The following is a 21,605-nucleotide window of genomic DNA, read 5'->3' on the forward strand; positions in this document are numbered from 1 at the left end:
CCAAGTTAATAAAGATGAAAAAAATAAAGGGATAATATGATATTTAAAAAAAAAAAACCAAAAACAGGAACTGACCCAAGGGTGTTACCACCCATTGGCCAAACAGCAAAGGTCAAGATGTTCTTTTCTTAAAAATTAAAGTTTCCACAGGTGTCAGCAAGACTCAGCAGGGGGCAAACACTGAGGGAGTCCAGGAGGTTCCAACATTTACTTGCAAAAATCATCACAACTCTCATGTTGGAGGAACCGGGATTGCAAGACAGTCACTTTTCAAAAGACACGTAATCTCTTCACCAAACTTGTGCTGGGTGTCAGTGGACATAAATAAGAGATCTAGTCTTGGGGGGCTCATAGGTATATGAGTTATGTTTCCAGCCCCTGTGCCTTGTTATTTTATTATCACTGTATCCTATTTGAAGTAGCACACAAACCCACCCCAGTCATGTTCTGTCTTTCTATTCTATTCATCGTCTTCTCCCTTATTGCTCAGCTCCATGTCCTTTGTTACATGCATGCTCGCTTTTCATATTCCTCCAGAGAACACTTAAATAGGAGCCCCCTAAAAGCAGTAGCTCTGCTTTGGTTGCTGGTCTAGAATGGTGCTTAGGCACAAGCTCGTGTATCCAATGTGTATTTATTAAGTAGATGAGGGGATGTGACATCAGTTCCTCCCGGCTCCCCTTGGCCACTTGCTTTATTCTCTACTTTGGAACTAGGAATTCACTGTTATTATATTTATCATATTGTATTACAACACTTGTCTCTTAGTCCTCATATACCTATGAACCCCCAAAACCATATCTCTTATTTATATCCACTGACAGCCAGCACAAATTTGGTGAAGAGGTTTCGTGTCTTTGGAAAAGTGACTGTCCTGCAACCCGGGATCCTCCAACATGAGAGTTGTGATAGATGATTTTTGCAAGTGCTCCCAATTGTGAAGTTTCCCACTACTGATCTAACATCAAATAAAACCGACTTTCAACGAAAAGTTATCAAAAAAGATAAAGAACACTTCATACTCATCAAAGGAAAAAAATCTACCAAGATAAACTCTCGATTATGAACATCTATGCTCCAAATGCAAGGATATCCACATTCCTAAATGAAACTTTGCTAAAGCTCAAAGCATACATTGCACCATACACAATAATAGTGGGAGGCTTCAGCACAACACTCTCATCAATGGACAGATCAAGGAAACAGAAACTCAATGGAGACACAAAGAAACTAACTGAAGTTATGAACCACATTGATTTAACATACATCTATAGAACATTTCAGCCTAAAACAAAAGAATATACTTTCTTATCAGCATCTCATGGTACATTCTCCAAAACTGACCCTAAAATCAGTCACAAAACAGAGTTTAACATATACAAGATGATAGAAATAATCCCATGCTTCCTGTCAGAACACCACTGACGAAGGCTGGTCTTCATTGACAACAATAATGACAGAAAGTCCACATATACATGGAAGTTGGACAACTCTCTACTCAATGATAACTTGGTCAAGGAAGAAATAATAAAAGAAATTAAGACATTTTAGAATTTAATGAAATTGAAGGCCCAACATACCCAAACTTATAGGACACAATGAAAGCAGTGCTAAGAGGAAAACTCATAGCTCTGTGTGGCCCCAAAAAGAAATTGAAGAGAGCATACACAAATAGCATGACAACATACCTGAAAGCTCTAAAATGAAAAGAAGCAAATTCGCCTAAGAGGAGTAGATGGTAGGAAATAATAAAACTCATAGCTGAAATCAGCCAAGTAGAAACCAAAAGAACTATACAAAAACTCAACAAAACCAGGAGCTGGTTCATTGAGAAAATCAAGAAGACAGATAAAGCCTTAGCCAGACTAACCAGAGGGCTGAGAGACAGTATCCAGAACAACAAAATCAGAACTGAAAACTGAGACATAACAACAGAATCTAAGGAAATTCAAAAAATCATCAGATTCAATAGCCATGAATAATATAACATATTTTGGTGTAACTCTAACCAAGGAAGTGAAAGGTCTACATGACAAGAACTTCAAGTCCCTGAAAGAAGAAATTGAAGAAGATATCAGAAGATGGAAAGATCTCCCATGCTCATGGATAGGAGGATGAACATAGTGAAAATGACCAACTTACCAAAAGCAATCTACACATTTAATGCAATCCCCATCAAAATGTCAACACAGATTTTCATTGACCTTGAAAGAGCAATTCTCAACTTCATATGAAAAAGAACTAAAAAACAAAAACAAACAAGAAAGAAAGAAAAGCCAAAACAAATGAGCTATGTAAACTGAAAACGTAGTTTTGATTTGCATTTCCCTAATTGCTGGGAACAATGAACAATTGTTAGTCCTAGGAACAATTGCTAGGAACATTTTTGAGTTATTGCTTAGCCATGTTTTTCTTTTCTGAGAACTTTATAAATATGTCTCAAGCTCAGTTGTTTATTAGTTCTTAGACAGTGGGAGACTTATACATAGTGAGAAACTTCTCAGGCCAACCCTGAGCAGTGAAGTATGGTTTTACACATCCACTTTCTGCCATGACAATAAATGCCTTAAAACCATGGACTGCTTCTTTTCATCAGGACCGCCTTGGAGAACTGTGGAGAAGGTCTTCACCTATAGAGCTGTTGTCTAGTTTCCCTTAGAAGGCCTCTCTGCACACTCAGCCAGGACTTCCACCAAGCCCAACCAGCAGTCAAGCCAAGGATCAGCCTGAGCTCAACCCCTGTTTCCTCCCCAGCCCACACCCCGCCCAGGCCAGATCTAGTCCTGGGGCTCACATTCTTTTCTCAGCTCTTGTGCAACTTTCAGCTGTGCCTGGGTGACCAAAAGCCTGGGAACCCCAAAGTCCCAGCCTCATCACAGGACCAAGGAAGTCCTAGCCTATTCAGGCTGTTGAGTGCCTCTGACAGCTTTCCCACTCCGGGAGCAGTGTCCTGGGACTTCCCTAAGGCCCAACACCAGACTGCACAGTGGACAGCGTGGTAAGTTAAGGCAATCAACTCCTGCATCCTGCCTCCCTGAGTGGCCCTGCCCTGTGGTGGAGCAGAAGTGGGACCCGAGAACCTTACAACTAGTGCTGCCATAGTGGGCAACCCCAGCTGAAGGGTAACTCCAGCTGGTGACCCACACAGAGAGACCCACATTACTCAAGGAGTAAGTAAACCCTGAGTAGTTCAAAAGGGATCTCCCTCTCCCTCTCTCTCTCCCTCTCTCCCTCTCTCCCTCTCTCCCTCTCTCCCTCTCTCCCTCTCTCCCTCTCTCCCTCTCTCCCTCTCTCCCTCTCTCCCTCTCTCCCTCTCTCCCTCTCTCCCTCTCTCCCTCTCTCCCTCTCTCCCTCTCTCCCTCTCTCCCTCTCTCCCTCTCTCCCTCTTCTCCCTCTCCCTTTCTCCCTGTCCCTGTCCCTGTCCCTGTCCCTCTCCCTCTCCCTCTCCCTCTCCTCCCTCCTTTCTTCTCTCTCCTTTCCTCTCTCCACATGTCCTTGGCCAGGTTCAGCCTCCCTGCTTTGACTCTTAGATACACTCTACAAACCACATTTTGGACTTAACTCAGAGGGGACTAGACTCTACTCTCTGCCCCTCCCCCAACACCACAGGGAGGGCTACTACACAGTTAACAGAGCTGCCTTTCAGACAGCAGTGCCTGCCTAAGATCTCTGCTTCTGCTGCCTAACAGCTCAAGCCCAACCTCTGGTCCCCTGCAGGCCAAAAAGCTAAATCCCCACTCAAGTGTATAGGTGGCAATGTTCTTGCCCATTCTATGGGCTTCCTAGTCACCTGCTTGACTGTTTCCTTAGCTACGCAGAATCCCTCTAGCTTTATGAAGCTCTGTTTCTCAGTTGTTGGTCTTAAATCTTGAAAATACGGAGAGCTATTCAGAAGGTCCTTTCTTATGTCTATAACATCTAGGTTAATGACTATGTTTGTTTGTTTGTTTTTCCATTTCAAGTTTAGATCTCTGATCCAACTGGAGTTGATTTTTTGTGTAAAGTCGTAGGATTCTATTTTCATTCTTCTGCATGTAGACAGTTTTCCCAGCACCATTTATTAAAGATGCCTTTTTTTCTCCAGTTTGTTTTTGTCATCTTTGTCAAGTATTAATTGACTGAAGTTGCATGCTCATATTTGAGTCTTTGCTTTTATTCCTTTGGTGTACACAACTGTTTTTGTTCCAGTGCCATTCAGTTTTTATTTTCATGCCTCTGTAATATATCTTAAGATGTAAAATGGTAATCTTTCAGCATTGTTCTTTTGTTCAGGATTCTCTTGCCTATCTGTGGTCTTTCATAGTTCCATATAGGTTTAGGATTGTTTGTCCATTTCTGTGAAGAATGGTGTGGAGATTTCGATTCTGATTGCTTTGAGTCTGTAAATGGATTTGGGTTAATTGATCATTTTCACAACATTAATTCTTCCAGTCCAGGAATACATTAATCTTTCTTCAGAACATTAACATTTTCATCACAGAGATCTTTCTCTTCCTTGGTTAGGTTTATTCCTAAATATTTTATTTTATTTTTTGAGGATATTGTGAATGGGAGTGTGTCAATGATCTCCTTCTATATGTGTTTGCTGCAGAGAAAAGTTCTGTGATTTGTGCAAGTTGATTCCATATCTTGCCATGTTCCTGAATTTGATTTTCATTTTGAGAAGTCTTCTAGTACAATTTTTGGGATCTCTATAGTATCCTGTCATCTCACTGTGGGAATAGTTTGTTGTCTTCTTTACCTATTTGTATTCATATCAATTCCCATCTCTTCCCTTATTGATCCAACTAGTATTGAGAATGCAGTGTGGAAAGTGAGTATAAATAATAGAATCCTGCCTCTTTCCTGACTTCAGTGGGATTGGTCAAGCTTTTCTTCACTTACAATGATGTTGGTTATGAGTGTCTTGTGTTCCCTCGAGGCCTACATTCTCTAGGCATTTTATCATGAAGGGCTATTGGACGTTCTCAAAGGCCTTGATATCATCATATAATTTATTGATCTAAGTTCATTTGCATGATTCATTGTATGAATTCCTTTTGAAAACTGAGACATTCCATGTCCGTGTAAATGTTTATTTTCTTTTTGTAAGTATTCTATTGAGCATTTTGGGGTCTATTTGATCAGGAAAATGACCTGCCGTTTTCCTTTGTGCGTGTGTGTGTGTGTGTGTGTGTGTGTGTGTGTGTGTGCGTGTACGTGTGTGTGTGTGTGTGTGTGTGTGTGTGTGTGTGTGTGTTTACCTGGTCATTTAGTAGACTTATTTCTGAGTGAAAAAAGCTTGATTTTCTGGGGCTGGTGGAAGACTCCCTGGGGCCTGTGAGAAAGACTCTGAGTCCAGAGAAACTTTCTGGGAACAGCAAGTAAAATGTAAGTAAGAATCTCATACACACACACACACACACACACACACACACACACACACACAACACAATAGTTGATACAAGCTTCAATAAGACCCAACAGCTTCATCCATTACCTACATACATGCATACATTTGGTGGATGGATCAAAGCTACAACAAGCTTCATATTTATACATATATGTATACTTATACTTACACACATTGGCTGTGTGGAGCAAAGGTCCATTTTTCTACCAAAGCTTATATATTCCAGCAAAACCTTTCAAGACCTACATAAGTTACAATATGGTTACATTCTGTTTTTCTTTAAGTAAATATTACAGTGAATATATGTACAAAAAATCAACAACAACAACAAAAGACAATGTTTCCCAATACCCTCACTTGATCAAATGTTCTACATATTACAGGTGAAAAACAAATCAGGTGGAGAACCCACATACATTTGTATCTAAGTAACTTGTTATAAGTTAACTGAGTATAAGTAGACAAGGTAATTTTCTCAGCCAGTTTCTCTTACTGGCAGGTTACAATGTGCAACTTCAAAGAAAGAATCACCTATTGTATTATTTATCTTAAAAAGTAATCATAAAATTCCTTAAAGTATCACAAGTCTAAACTTTTGTATAAAAAAAAAACCAGTCATTTCTACTTTGAATCCTCACAGTACAATCCAATCACTTATGATGGCCAAGGTGGGTGGGGAGAAAATGTCAGAAGCAAAGTTTCTGCTTCCGAGCCAGGGGTGGGGAAGTCCTGGCACAATCAACTTGTCTGGCATCTACAAAGGAGGATCAGTGTCCTGTGAAAACACACAAGCAAAGCTTCTCCAGGGAAAAATCATCTGACAAGAGATACTTTCCATTGTCTGGTTAGTAGATATATTTTTAGAGGTTGATGCCAGGGACCGACCTAGGCTAAGTGAAGGGTCTGGAGAAAGGTGGGTGCAAGAGTGGTGAGAGAAGGAAGGATCAGAGAGGGGATAGCATTCCCTTCAGGAAAGACAGCACAGAGAGGAAGGACATCTTTTTATGCCTTTTCCTACTCTGATAACTTTTGTCTCATTCGAGCTTCATTTATACATAAAATTATTTCCCCAGAGTTTTGCACACTGATTACACAGTTTTTCAAAGTAAACATTTTCTTCTAAAGTCTTCCTGGATTATAAAAGAATATTGAAAAAGAAACAAGGTGAGAAAACAGCAATTTTTAGGAACTAATAATTAACATTATGATAAAATCAATTTTCTTTAAATTCAATATCTTCTTTAAGATTAGTGTCATAAAGGCTTGCCATTAAAGAGTTGCTAGACAGGATGATTCTATTAGAATTTAATTTTGTTTCAGTTTGGCATAAGATTAATAAATCAAGAGTTATTTCCCACTACCTATTATATCAAACCTGACTTTCTATAGAAGTTCAATATTTTAACCCTTATTTGATTCTTCCTTTCTGTCCTCTATATTTCTTTTATATAAGAAAGAAAGGCCACAGTCCTTTTTCTTTGATTCTTAAAATACTATTTGGCCCCTTTGTTTAAGCAAGGGAAGTCTGTCAGTAAAGTTCTGCTCTGACAAGTCTGTTCAGAAGGCAGGCAGTTCACTGAGCCTGGATGCTTTCCTCTGTGTCTGTGTCTTGAACCCTTGTTTCAGTACAATTCCTAACTTTATTACAATTCTGTAAAGAACAAAAGAACATCAGTGTTCCTAAAAATCCTTACTTTTGCCTCCCCTTCAGGAAGGTGCCAGTGCTTGTCATAAACTTGCATGATCAAAATCTCTTCCTATACATACAAGTTCCCTGTTTCTAAAATCTACCAATTCAATTACAGCTTATCAGTTTCTTTAATTTTGCTAAGTTTTTCTTCTTTAATAACTCTCCTCAAATCCTCTTGCTCATGCTTACTAACCACACTCATTAGTGATCTGAATATTTATTTAAGTCATAAGTTCTTAGGAAAGACTCAATTTTCTGCATAACTTTTTCCCAGGGAGACTTTCATTAATTTCATTGTTGTTTACACTAGCCTTTTGTTATCCCAGCTCTAGCTTTTGGAGAGAGGCCTTCACAGTAAGAAGCATAAGTGTAGCAAAAGGTGTGCAGCGAATACCCATCAAGGGTGGTGGAGGGTCAGTCCAGATTGTCCAAGCACTGGAACTTTGTCAAACAGTGTCCTTAGGAAGCTTGGCATTGCCATCTCCCTCTTTTCTTTTAAGTTGTGAAGCATGGAATTCAACTCTCAAGGTCTGCAAACCTCTGACTAGATGTTCAATGATGACTGGGAATAAGAAAACAAAAGGCAAAATTATAAAAATATTAATACCCAGATTTATTTAAAAAATGACCAAGAATTGGTACGTCCCATATAGGAACGAACAGTCAGCAGAAAAGAGTTAGTGAGTGGGAGGGTGAGTGTGGGAGCACCCTCACAGGAAGCAGGGGGAAGGTGGATAGAATAGGGGTTTGTGAAGGGGAATCTGGGAAAGGGGATAACCTTTGAAATATAAATAAATAAAATATACAATTAAAAATGGTAAAAAAAAATAAACTTTGTGACCTTTTCCAAGGAGGAAAGAACAGGAGTATGACCTATATCAGAAATCTTCCAGTAAATGAAAGCCATATCCATAGATAAAGCAGAATTTCTCCAAATACCTTGTAGATGCGCCTGAACTTGATCTGCATCATAATATGGGAGAGGGCTCACACAAATCCATCTAAAGACAGAGTGGCATTGTACACTAAATCTAACCTTAATGTTATTCAACTGATTTCCTATAAAAAGAAGAACTTCTTCCAAAGCATTGATACGATCCTGAAGGCCCCATCAACCTGTTCCTGTGGTGTAAGTGCCATAGAGACATTTTTAGACAGCTGATCAACATGAGTGCAGTATGACTATTTTGAACCAAAAAGATAATGTAAAACTGGCTATAATAAGACGTGTAATTCCTAAAATTAGGGCACCAACAAAATGCTTAGGGCATGAGAGAGCAGAGGAAATCTGATCCTGTGCTTGTAGTCCAGGATCATTGTACCATGAAGTAGTAATATTAGCAGGTAAAAGGACATAAGGTGGTTGTCTAACTACAGCATAAACATCATGTGCAGAAGTAGTAGTAATGCAATTAGTAATTACACACCCAAAACAAGAAACTCTAAAGGAACCGTGTCTATCATGAACAGTAAAAAGCCATTCTCGAGGGCCTCTACAAAGAATAGCAAAAGGGTTCCTACACGAGCAAAAACAGATTTAATTTAAAAAAAATAAACAAAATGAAACACAGGACAATATAATGAAACATTACGAGTAGCAGCAAAAGGGTGAAATAAGTCCATGTGTAAATGATGTTTATGGAATGATACAGGAACACAAATTGGAGTGGATCTATCAGAAGTATACCGAGCATTAAAAGTTTCAGAAGACAGAGTCTGACGGTCATAAAGAAAACTTTGCTCACTTTAATATATTCCTTACAATCAAAATTGGGCTCATTAAATGACCAACCAGAAATAGTAAAAGAAGCATTTAAGGGATGGTAACTTATAGAATGGTTGGCAAAGCCATAAGAACATCATTTAGGAAAATTCCTTTCAGGGGAAAGATGTGGCCCACCATTATCCATTGTTGAAGGATCAGGACAATTGGAAAGCATAGGGGGCAAAGGTAAAGGTGTAATCTCATATTTGTTATTCTTAAAAGCAGCAAGCATAAGTTTTAGATCCCAAAGGCTTCTAAGAAATAAACAGTCCTTATTAGGATGATAACTTAATTCAGCAGGAGAATCAACAACCAAAGTATGCTGGGTAAGTGAAAAACAGCCAGTAACTGGGGACGCAGAATCAGTACAAAAACAAATAAGCAATGAACCAGAAGTACCTTCAAATGCAATATTGCCATGTTCCTTATATAAGACGTATTCGTTACTTTCTCCCCTCCCCCAACAGCTCCACAGCATCAGTTGTAACTTTAGCAGGAGCAAAACCCCAAGTAGCAAGATGAAACATAGGAGGGTCAGGCAAACACTCACGATAAGGTGCTGCATCACAACCAGGAATAAAACCTAACAGTACCTCAACTGTGATCAAAGATACCATAGCAAGAGACACATTCTCTGGTGAATGTGGCAGTGGCTGAGCCTTACCTAAATCCTCAGCACGGGTGCTGAGTGACTTTATCTGGCCCCAGGATGGTACTGGCTGTTGAGCAGTGGATCTGGAAGCAAAGCATTTGCCAGCAGGCCAAGAATCCAGTGAAGTTTCTTTTATTTTTTAAACAGACAAGAAGTTTATTGACTACAATTCATTCAGAATGCTACTCAAAACTGTTTTTGTGTGTACTGTCAGTTTCAAAAACAATCTGCTTTGCCATTTATTCATTTTTTATTAATCATTTTATTCATTTACATTTCAAATGATATCCCTTTTCCTGGTTACCCCTCCACAACCCCTTCATTCCATCCTCCCTCTCCCCCCTCCCTTTTGCCTGTATGAGGGTGTTCCTCCACCCACTCACCCACTTCCGTCTCCCCACTCTAGCATCCCCCTATGCTAGGGCATCAAACCTCCACAGGACCAAGGGACTCCCCTTCCATTGATGTCAGATAAGGCCATCCTCTGCTACATATGTATCTGGAGCGATGAATCCTTCCATGTATACTCTTTGGTTGGTGGTTTAGTCTCTGGGAGTTCTGGCTGGTCCAGTTAGCTGATATTGTTCTTCCTATGGGGTTGCAATCCCCTTCAGCTCCTTCAGTCCTTTGCCTAGCTCTTCTATTGGGGCCCCCAGGTTCAGTCTGATGGTTGGCTATAACTGCATCTGTATTGGTCAGGTGCTGATAGAACCTCTCAGGGAAGAGCCGTACCAGGCTCCTGTCAGCAAGTGCTTCTTGGCATCAGCACTAGTGTCTGGGTTTGGTGTCTACAGATGGGATGGACTCCTAGGTGGGGCAGTCTCTGGATGACATTTTTTTCAGTCTCTGTTCCAATTTTTATCCCAGTCTTTCCTTTGAACAGGAACATTTCTGGGTCAAAAATGTTGAGGTGGGTGAGTGACCCAATCCCTCAACCGTGGGCCGTGCCTATCTACTCAAGGTGGTCTCTACAGGTCTAGCGCCTTTTGTTGCTTATTTCAGCCAAAGCCATCTTCTAAAGTCCTGTGAGTCTCTCAATTCCCTGACTCCTGAGACCTTCTAGTGGCTGCCTCCAGTTCCTCATCCCAACAACTATATATTTTTACTTGATTTCCTGACCCTCTGTACTTCTGTCCTGTTCCTTCCAATACTTGATTCTGCCCCTTCTTTTATTCCTCCTACTCTCTCCCTCCTTGGTCTTTCCCTCCCTCTATCTCCTGTGATTATTTTGTTTCCCTTTAGGGGTTGAATGGCCTCACAGGAGTCACCTAAGACTATGTGAAAACAAATTTATTTTCATTATGATTTATAACAATAGCAAAATTATATTTATAAAGTAGCACAAAAAGTAATGCTATAGTTATGGTGTCACCACAACATGAGAAACCCTATTAAAGTTTTGCTGCGTTAGGAAGGTTAAGAACCATGACTCTAGGCAGGTGGTTAGGTCAGTGGAAGCCTTGCTCTTAGAAGGGATTCATACAGTGTTACGTGACCCTGGTTACTTCATATGAGGATAAATTGTGACATCATGAAAACCTTGGGCCTTGATCACCCTTCTATTTCCTCCTGCAACAGTAACCTCTCTTATTCCCAGTATAACATGACACATGACTTAGCTAGAAAATCATACCTAGAGCTGTTAATTTCTGTGGTCATGTTTTTGTTGTGCTACAGGATAATGGGTTAAATAAATTCGCCTTCTTTATAATCACCCAACACCAAATATTTTATCAAAGTAATGTGAAGATGGTTTTGATTTTATATGAGGAATCTTAGGTTCATTAGACTAATGTGATTATACAAGAAATGACATGGTTAACTTTGTCTTAGAGAACAAGCTTTTTCTATGAAACTGGATGCTTCTTAGACCCAGAAAAGCGCTGTATTCATTGTTGCTGTGTAGCAGTGCTGAGTTCAGGACAAGCCTCTGACAGTAGAGTTTCCTGTGCACACAATACATTCAAAATCTCTACACACAGTTCTCTAGAAAAACACGTCTCTGGAGACACACATGTAACTACAGTGTGTGATTTTTGTTAACAGGTTGGGAAAGGCCATCTAAATGACATATAGTCTGAATATGTTAAATCTTTAATCTTGTACATTTTTAAATTTTTGTATGTCTACTCTGGCTTTAAGTTTTGCTTTTTATAAATACTTAATAAACAAAATTGGTCATACAACATTTTAAAATATCATAGTATTTTGTTATATTCCTTGGATGGAGTTTTACAAATCTCTGAAACTCTGTTAATATTCTTTTGAATATGTTTTATAATAAATAAACATGCCTTGGTGGAGAAATCGAAAGTCAGTTAATGTTTTTTATAGAAAAAGTAGGAAGTGGTTATGTGTTTTGAGAGATTCATATCACAGAGCTCTGAACAAAGAGTCTGGGGGCCTTCCCAGAGCTTGAGCCTCTTCAGACACAAAAGACAGGCATTGTGGAAGTAGGTAAGTTATTTGACTTCTTAGGCTTCAGCATGATGGCTTTTACTTTACTGGACAAATATAGGACATCTAGGTGAAAATGAGAAAAATGAGATCAGCTAGTTTTTTGACCTGGGGTTGAGTGCACATTTAACTGTACCTTGGGAGGCAGTTTTTGGTGCACAGAATAAGGACAGGGAAAAAGATAAAGGCTTGTTAAAGTGGCAGCAACAGTTTCTCCTCCAGGGTCTATGACCTCAGCAGTCACAGGTAAGTGGCTAAGTTTACAGTACCAGGCATGGATTATCACTTATTGTGTCTTTAAGGCGATTTAGACATCTCTTGGCTACCCTCAAGATAATAAGTGCTACTGTTGTACCCTTGAGAATATCTTGTGTGTTTACACTTTGATGAAAACTATAGACAATTCCTAGCTTCTCCAGCAAGGAGCCCCCTGATGGGTTATCTAGTCCTATGTACTCACTCCTAGACACATTTACATACAAGCAACATTAAATGGACCCAAAATTATGTGTGTGTATAAAATAATATGCATATTTAGCAATATGCATATTTAATCATTTAACAATTAAAGGGAAAGTGGTCATGAATATGAAAGAAAGTAGGAGATCATGGGAAAAGTTGGAGAAAAGAAAGGGTGGGATGGAAGTGATGTAAATACAGTATCCTAGTATAATATTCTCAAAAGTGAAATAAATAATTATATTTTCTTTACATTAAGTAAAAGAAAAGATAATGGCATCAAAAGGCCTCAATTGAGCACTCTATAAAGTTGTTTTAATTTTTCTATACTCAGGGTATCAAAAACGAGAAAGTAATATTTAAATTATTGACTGATCATTTCACATACTTTCAATAACCTTCCATAATATTTATCTGTCACATATCTATTATTTTGATAATCCATGAGTTAAGCCAACAACTGCTCCATGCAGAGTTTGGTGGAAATACAGACGATGAAGGCTCAGCACCCAGCCTAATATTAGTCTGCGCTTGAGCGGAAGCCTCTGATACAGATGTTCATCATTGGAAGACACCGAGAAGACGCTTAGCAGTGTGCAGATCAGAAAGAAGATTGGTAGCAACTGTGCCCAGTGCACCCTTCACAGATGAAGTCAAAATGCTCCAATGAATGTTAATAACCAAGAATTCCCATCTTAATGAAAGCTAGGAGAAAACTCCAGATTATTCGAACTTTTATGTGCATAGGTGTTTTGTGTGCATGTATATCTGTATGCCACATGCATGCCTGGTGCTCAAAGAGACTAGAGAAAGTGTTTATACCCTAGAATTATAGTTATAGGTGGGTATGAGCTACCATGTAGGAGGGAGGAATTGAACCTGGGTCCTCTGGAAGACCGACCAATACTCATAAATACTGAACTGTCTCCCCATCCCTCAGATTATTGGATCTTAGGCCCAGGCTTTTCTCTGTTCAAGTGTCATTTTTTTTTCTTATCACTATCAATTACCACAAAATGCTGAGATTTAAGCTTGTTTGGTTTTTTGTTTGTTTGTTTCTTATTTCAGTTTGATCAGAAAGAGTCACACCCTTTAAATTCCCATATTTATGTTTCCTCTTTAGTAAGTGTGACCCAAGAGGGGAATGAATAGGCAAGTGAGGATGTCAGCACAGCCCAGAGCTCTGAAGGTATTTCTGAGAGTCGTGGCAGAGGTTCTTTTTCACAAAAGGAAAGCTGTGCATTTGAGTGGACTAGACCTTCACCCTGGGTTCCCTTAAGAACACCTTTGCCTTCTGCAACATGAAATGGAAGTGTAGGCATTTTTTTTCTACTTTATTGGGTTCTTAAGTCTACCATCCTTCTCTGCCCCAATTCCTCCCCAATGCATTGCAACCTCACAAGATAGAGAGGAAAGAAAGACTGGGAAAGGGATTCTACATCTCTTTAGACTATCTCTTGCTGATTAGAGACATGAATTTCCTTAGAGCAAATCCAATATCCTTCACCAGAATACCTCTAATCACCAACCCAGCAATCCAGCAATAACAAAAAAACAGCAAAGGCAACAGCAGGAGCTGGCAGTAGCAGGGACGTGGTGGGGTGTGGTGGTGGTGGGAAGAGAAGCCACCACCAGCTTGCTCACGGTTCCGGATTCTCACATTTATACTCTCTCATGAGTCCCCAGAATTCCAAACATTTGCAGTTGCCAAAAATCACGCCCCTCCTACAGCACTAGACCTTCCTAGTTAGCAGCTGTGGCCAATCTGAGCAGGGCCATATCTCACACCTGGGATTAAAGCAAAAACCAATTCAGATAACATCACTACCTGGGTTATTAAAGAAACCATAATTCTCACCAAGAATTGCTTAAGTTCTCCCTTGCTCTGCAGGTTGGTTGAGTAGTTCACAGACAGAGGGGAGTTGTATCTTCTGGAACCCAGAGACTCTGGTGAGGAGAATGCACAGGTGTGATGGGTTTCTTTGTTATGGGACCAGATGGTGAAGTGGAGTGCACCTCCTGAAGATGAAGTCAACATGCACAAATGCTCCAACTAAGAATTTGAAAAGTGAAGTCCAAAGTATTTGTGAGTAAATAAAGAAAAAGCACGAGCTGCTGCTGCCTGAACCTCACTGATCCTGGCCCACAACTCCCTGCTCTCAAACCCCGTGGGAGAGAAAGCTGATCACCCAGAAGTGTGGGCAGTTCTGAGACTGCAGGGCAGGAGAGACCGCCACATCTGCCCACTTTTGCCCACATCCCTGGCCCAAGAGGAAACTGTATAGTGCCTCTGGGCCAAGGAAGATAGGAGCAGTCAAGCTGCAAGAGCCCTGCTGTCCAGACTGCCCAGATCTGAACGGACCTGGTCAAAGAGCTCCTTGCAAACAAATCCCATGGGAGGAAGAGCTAGACCTTCAGAGGGGCAGACATGCCTAGGAAAGCAGAGGAGACTATTCTCTGCCCACATTTCTGACTCTAGAGGAAAACGTCTAGCTCCATATGGGTCTCCTGTGCTCAGGGACCTAGGAGAGGTAAGGTCAGGCCCTCCTGGTTCCTGCCCACAGGGACAGCTGAAAACCAGTGGACAGGAACGATTACACGCCTGAGAGCAGAACACTCTGTTCCCATAATTGGATGAAAGAAAATAGGAAAAGAGGTCTACAGCACACCTGACATACAGGCCTATAGGACAGTAAAACCACTGTCAGAAATAGCAAAACAAGGTAACACCAGAGACAACCTGATGACGCGAGGTAAGCACAGGAACCTAAGCAACAGAAACCAAGACTACATGCCATCATCAGAGCCCAATTCTCCCACCAAAGCAAACAATGAATATTCAAACACACCAGAAAAGCAAGATCTAGATTTAAAATCACATTTTATCATGATGGTGGAGGACTTTACGAAGGTCATAAATAACTCCCTTAAGGAAATACAGGAAAACACAAATAAACAACTACAAGCCCTTAAAGAGGAAACAAAAAATCCGTTAAAGAACTACTGGAAAAAACAACAAAACTGGAGAAGGAAATGAACAAAATCATCCAGAAGTTAAAAATGGAAATAGAAACAATAAAGAAAGCACAAAGGGAGACAACCCTGGAGACAGAAACCTAGGGAAGAGATAAGGAGTCAGAGATGAGAGCATCACCAACAGAATACAAGAGATAGAAGAGAGAATCTCAGGAGCAGAAGCTTCTGTAGAAATCATCAACACAACTGTCAAAGATAATGTAAAATGAAAAAAGCTACTAGCCCAAAACATATAGGAAATCTCATACAATAAGAAGATGAAACCTAAGGATAATAGGTATAGAAGAGAATGAAGTCTCACAACTCGAAGAACCAGTAAATATCTTCAACGAAAGAAAGAGTTGCCCATAAACATACAAGAAGCCTATAGAACCCCAATTGGACCAGAAAAGAAACTCCTCCCGACATATCATAGTCAAAACACCAAATGCACAAAACAAGGAAAGAATATTAAAAGCAGTAAGGGAAAAAGGTCAAGTAACATATAAAGGCAGACCTATCAGAATTACACCAGACTTCTCACCAGAGGCTATGAAAGCCAGAAGGTCCTGGACAGATGTCATACAGACCCTAAGAGAACACAAATGCCAGCACAGGTTACTGTATGCAGCAAAACTCTCAATTAACATAGATGAAGAAACCAAGATATTCCATGACAAAACCAAATTTACACAGTATCTTTCTACAAATCCAGCCCTAGGAAGAATAATAAATGATAAAACCCAACACAAGGAGGCAAGCGACACCCTAGAAAAAGCAAGAAACTAATCGTCTTGGCAACAAACAAAGAGAAGAGAAGCACACAAACATAATCTCACCTCCAAATATGAAGATAACAGGAAGCAAAAATCACTGTTCCTTAATATCTCTCAACATCAGTGGACTCAATTCCCCAATAAAGAGACACAGATTAACAAACTGGATATGTAATGAGGACCCAGCATTTTGCTGCCTACAGGAAACATACCTCAGAGACAAAGATAGAGACTACCTCAGAGTAAAAAGATGGAAAACAACTTCCCAAGCAAATGGTCTGAAGAAGCAAGCTGGAGTAGCCATTAATATTGAATAATATTGATTTTCAACCAAAAGTCATCAAAAAAGATAAGGATGACACTTCACATTCATCAAAGGAAAAATCCACAAAGATGAATTCTCAATCCTAAATATCTATGCTCCAAATACAAGGACACCTACATACATAAAAGAAACCTTACTAAAGCTCAAAGCACACATTGCACCTCACACAATAATAGTAGGAGATTTCAACACCCCACTCTCATCAATGGACAGATCATGGAAACAGAAATTAAACAGAGACATAGACAGACTAAGAGAAGTTATGAACTGAATGGACTAAACAGATATTTATAGAACATTCCATTCTAAAACAAAACGATGTACCTTCTTCTCACCACCTCATGGTACGTTCAACAAAATTGACCATGTAGTCGGTCACAAAACAGGCCTCAACAGGTAAAGAAAGATAGAAATAATCCCATGTGTCCTATCAGAACACCACGGGCTAAAGCTGGTCTTCAATAACAATAAGGAAAGAATGCACACATATACATGGAAGTTGACCAATGCACTACTCAAAGATAACCTCGTCAAGGAAGAAATAAAGAAAGAAATGAAGGACTTCTTAGAATTTAATGAAAATGAAGGTACAACATACCCAAACTTATGGGACACAATGACAGCTGTGCTAAGAAGAAAACTCATAGCTCTGAGTTCGTGCAGAAAGAAACAGGAGAGAGCATATATCAGCAGCTTGACAGCACACCTAAAAGCTGTAGAACAAAAAGAAACAAATACACCCAGGAGAAGTAGAAGGCAGGAATTGATCAAACACAATTCCTGAAATAAACCAAGTAGAAACAAAAAGGACTAAACAAAGAATCAACAGAACCAAACGCTGGTTCTTTGAGAAAATCAACAAGATAGATAAAGCCTTAGTCAGACTAACCAGAGGACATAAAGAGTGTGTCCAAATTAACAAAATCAGAAATGAAAGGGGAGACATAACAACAGAATCAGAGGAAATTCAAATAATCATCAGATCCTACTACAAAAGCCTATATTCCACAAAACTTGAAAGTCTGAAGGAAATGGACAATTTCCTAGACAGATACTAGGTACCAAAGTTAAATCAGGAACAGATAAACCATTTAAACAACCCCATAACTCCTAAAGAAATAGAAGCAGACCTTAAAAGTTTCCAAACTAAAAGAAACCCAGGTCCAGATGGGTTCAGTGCAGAATTCTATCAGACCTTCATAGAAGACCTCATACCAATACTATCCAAACTATTCCATGAAATTGAAACAGATGGAGCATTACCGAATTCCTTCTATGAAGCCACAATTATTCTTATGCCTAAACCACACAAAGACCCAACAAAGAAAGAGAACTTCAGACCAATTTCCCTTTTGAATATTGATGCAAAAATATTCAATAAAATTCTTGCAAACTGAATCCAAGAACACATCAAAACAATCATCCATCATGATCAATTAGGCTTCATCACAGGTATGCAAGGAATGGTTTAATATACGGAAAAACATTAACATAATCCACTATATAAACAAACTAAAAGATAAAAACCACGTGATCATTTCATTAGATGCTGAGAAAGCATTTGACAAAATTCAACAACCCTTCATGGTAAAAGTCCTGGAAAGAATAGGAATTCAAGGCCCATACCTAAACATAGTAAAAGCCATATACAGCAAACCAGTAGCTAACATTAAAGTAAATGGAGAGAAACTTGAAGGAAACTAAAATCAGGGACTAGACAAGGCTGCCCACTCTCTCCCTACTTGTTCAATATAGTTCTCAAAGTCCTAGCCAGAGCAATCAAATAACAAAAGGAGATCAAGGGGATACAGATTGGAAAGGAAGAAGTCAAAATATCACTATTTGCAGATGATATGATAGTATATTTAAGTGACTCTAAAAGTTCCACCAGAGAACTACTAAACCTGATAAACACCGTCAGCAAAGTGGTGGGTATAAATTAATTCAAATAAATCAGTAGCCTTCCTCTACACAAAAGAGAAACAAGCCGAGAAAGAAATTAAGGAAACAACACCCTTCATAATAGTCTTAAATAATATAAAGTATCTCAGTGTGACTTTAACCAAGCAAGTGAAAGATCTGTACAATAAGAACTTCAAGTCTCTGAAGAAAGAGAGACCTCAGAAGATGGAAAGATCTCCCATGCTCATGGATTGGCAGGATTAATATAGTAAAAACGGCCATTTTACCAAAAGCAATCTACAGATTCAATGCAATCCCCATCAAAATACCAATCCAATTCTTCAAAGAGTTAGACAGAAAAATTTGCAAATTCATCTGGAAAAACAAAAAACCCAGGATAGCTAAAACTATCCTCAACAATAAAAAGACGTCCAGGGTAATCACTATTCGTGAACTCAAGCAGTATTACAGGCAATAGTGATAAAAAAAAAAAACTGTATGACATTGGTACAGAGACCAGCAGATAGACCAGTGGAATAGAATTGAAGACCCAGAAATGAACCCACACACCTATGGACACTTGATTTCTGACAAAGGAGCCAAAACCATCCAATGGAAAAAAGATAGTATTTTCAGCAAATGGTGGTCAACATGTAGTATTTTCAGTTCAACTGGAGGTCAACATGTAGAAGAATGCAGATCGATCCATGTTTATCACCCTATACAAAGCTTAAGTCCAAGTGGATCAAGGACCTTTGCATCAAACCAGATACACTCAAACTAATAGAAGAAAAAGTAGGGAAGAATCTCCAACACATGGGCACTGGAGAAAATTTCCTGAACAAAACACCAATGGCTTATGCTCTAAGATCAAGAATCGACAAATGGGATCTCATAAAACTGCAAAGCTTCTGTAAGGCAAAGGACACTGTTGTTAGGACAAAACAGCCACCAACAGATTGGGAAAAGATCTTTACCAATCCTACAACAGATAGAGGGCTTATATCCAAAATGTACAAAGAACTCACAAAGTTAGACTGAAAGGAGATAAAAAAAACTATTAAAATGGAGTTAGGAGCTAAACAAAGAATTCACAGCTGAGGAATATCGAATGGCAGAGAAGCACTTTAAAAAATGATCAACATCTTTAGTCATAAGGGAAATGCAAATCAAAACACCTCATACCAGTCAGAATGGCTAAGATCAAAAACTCCAGTGACAGCAGATGCTGGCGAGGATGTGGAGAAAGAACACTCCGCCATTGTTGGTGGGATTGTAGACTGGCACAACCATTCTGGAAATCAGTCTGGAGGTTCCTCAGAAAATTGGACACTGCACTACCTGAGAACCCATCTATACCTTTTTTGTGCATATACCCAAAAGATGCTCCAACATACAACAAAGACACATGCTCCACTATGTTCATAGCAGTCTTATTTATAATAGCCAGAAGCTGGAAAGAACCCAGATGCCCTTCAACAGAGGAATGGATACAGAAAATATCGTACATCTACATAATGGAATATTACTCAGCTATCAAAAACAATGACTTTATGAAATTCATAGGCAAATGGATGGAACTGGAAAACATCATCCTGAGTGAGGTAACCCAATCACAGAAAAACACACATGGTATGCACTCATTGATAAGTGGATATTAGCCCAAATGCTCGAATTAACCAAGATGCACAGAACACATGAAACTCTAGAAGGATGACCAAACTGCAAATGCTTCACTCCTTCTTTAAAAGGGGAACAAGAATACTCATAGGAGAGGGAATAGGGGGGCATAATTTAGAACAGAGGCTGAAGGAACACCCATTCAGTGCCTGCCCCACATGTGGCCCATACATATACAGCCACCAAACTAGATAAGATGGATGAAGCAAAGAAGTGCAGGCCGACAGGAACCAGATGTAGATCTCTGCTGAGAGACACAGCCAGAATACAGCAAATACAGAGGCGAATGCCAGCAGCAAACCTCGGAACTGAGAACAGGACCCCCGTTGAAGGAATCAGAGAAAGGCCTGAAAGAGCTTGAAGGGGCTTGAGACCCCATATGAACAACAATGCCAACCAACCAGAGCTTCCAGGGACTAAGCCACTACCCAAAGACTATACATGGACTGACCCTGGGCTCCAACCTCATAGGTAGCAATGAATAGCCTAGTAAGAGCACCAGTGGAAGGGGAAGCCCTTGGTCCTGCCAAGACTGAACCCCCAGTGAACGTGATTGTTGGGGGGAGGGCGGTAATGGGGAGGAGGATGTGGAGGGGAACATCCGTATAGAAGGGGAGGGGGAGGGGTTAGGGAGATGTTGGCCTGGAAACCAGGATAGGGAATAACATTTGAAATGTAAATAAGAAATGCCCAATTTAATAAAGATGGAGAAAAAGAAGATGGAAAAAAAAGAAGCATGAGCATTCAAAATGAAATTGGAAATAGAATTGGAAGAGCTTCTCTTACCTGAAGAAAATAAGAGTTTTATATCTTTTCTGAGCTATTTATTATTATTATTATCATTATTATTATTATCATTATCATTATTATTACTATTATTATTATTATTATTATTATTATTACATAGGACTTTGTTTGGAATTTACCCTTGAATGGAAAGCTGACATTAAATCATTTCCAGAAGTTCATCCTTATTTTCATTCTTATTTCAGTACTGTGTCTGCTGCCTGAAAACCATGCAAGGACTGGCTCAGAGCACCATGGCAGTGGTTCCTGGAGGAGCTCAACCCTTGGAGCAATCTGCTATACAGTCACATATGTGGGATGAGAACAAAAAGACATTCTTGAAGGGGGAACCCAAAGTTCTTGGGGTAAGACATCTTTGGATTGCAGGGGAGAATGATTCTGTAAATATATAAATGACTTTTAAAAAGCAGACACCCCATGCTCTCTCTCAGTAGCTTCATGGAATGTTGACACATCCCAGGGCTAATAGCATTTGATTTTCAAATTTATCATTTGAAAATTGACATGTTATTTGATCACATCAGACTTCCAGTTCAATTATGTTTAAAACCCAGAAACTGCAGGTATGATCCAGGCTGTGGATCTTTTAACATGATCATATCTAATCCAGTGTAGAGAAAAAGCTATGTAGCTACAGGTGTGGTCTGGTCCTGTGGCTGACAAACCCATGTGCTCTGTACAATTG

General features: G+C 39.6%; 1 pseudogene across 1 annotated transcript in view; it reads left to right on the forward strand.

Moving 5' to 3' along the window:
• Nucleotides 1-2,794: 2,794 nt before the first annotated feature.
• Nucleotides 2,795-21,605, forward strand: part of Ms4a4c-ps1 (membrane-spanning 4-domains, subfamily A, member 4C, pseudogene 1) — a 30,738-nt pseudogene continuing 11,927 nt past the window's right edge. The window contains exons 1-2 of the transcript XR_015653013.1: nucleotides 2,795-3,170; nucleotides 21,106-21,264. The product of XR_015653013.1 is annotated as a membrane-spanning 4-domains, subfamily A, member 4C, pseudogene 1, transcript variant X2 (transcript). The remainder of the gene's footprint in view (nucleotides 3,171-21,105; nucleotides 21,265-21,605) is intronic.

Source organism: Rattus norvegicus, chromosome 1 (assembly GCF_021556685.1).
Source record: "Rattus norvegicus strain SHRSP/BbbUtx chromosome 1, alternate assembly SHRSP_T2T, whole genome shotgun sequence".
Lineage (NCBI taxonomy): Eukaryota > Metazoa > Chordata > Mammalia > Rodentia > Muridae > Rattus > Rattus norvegicus.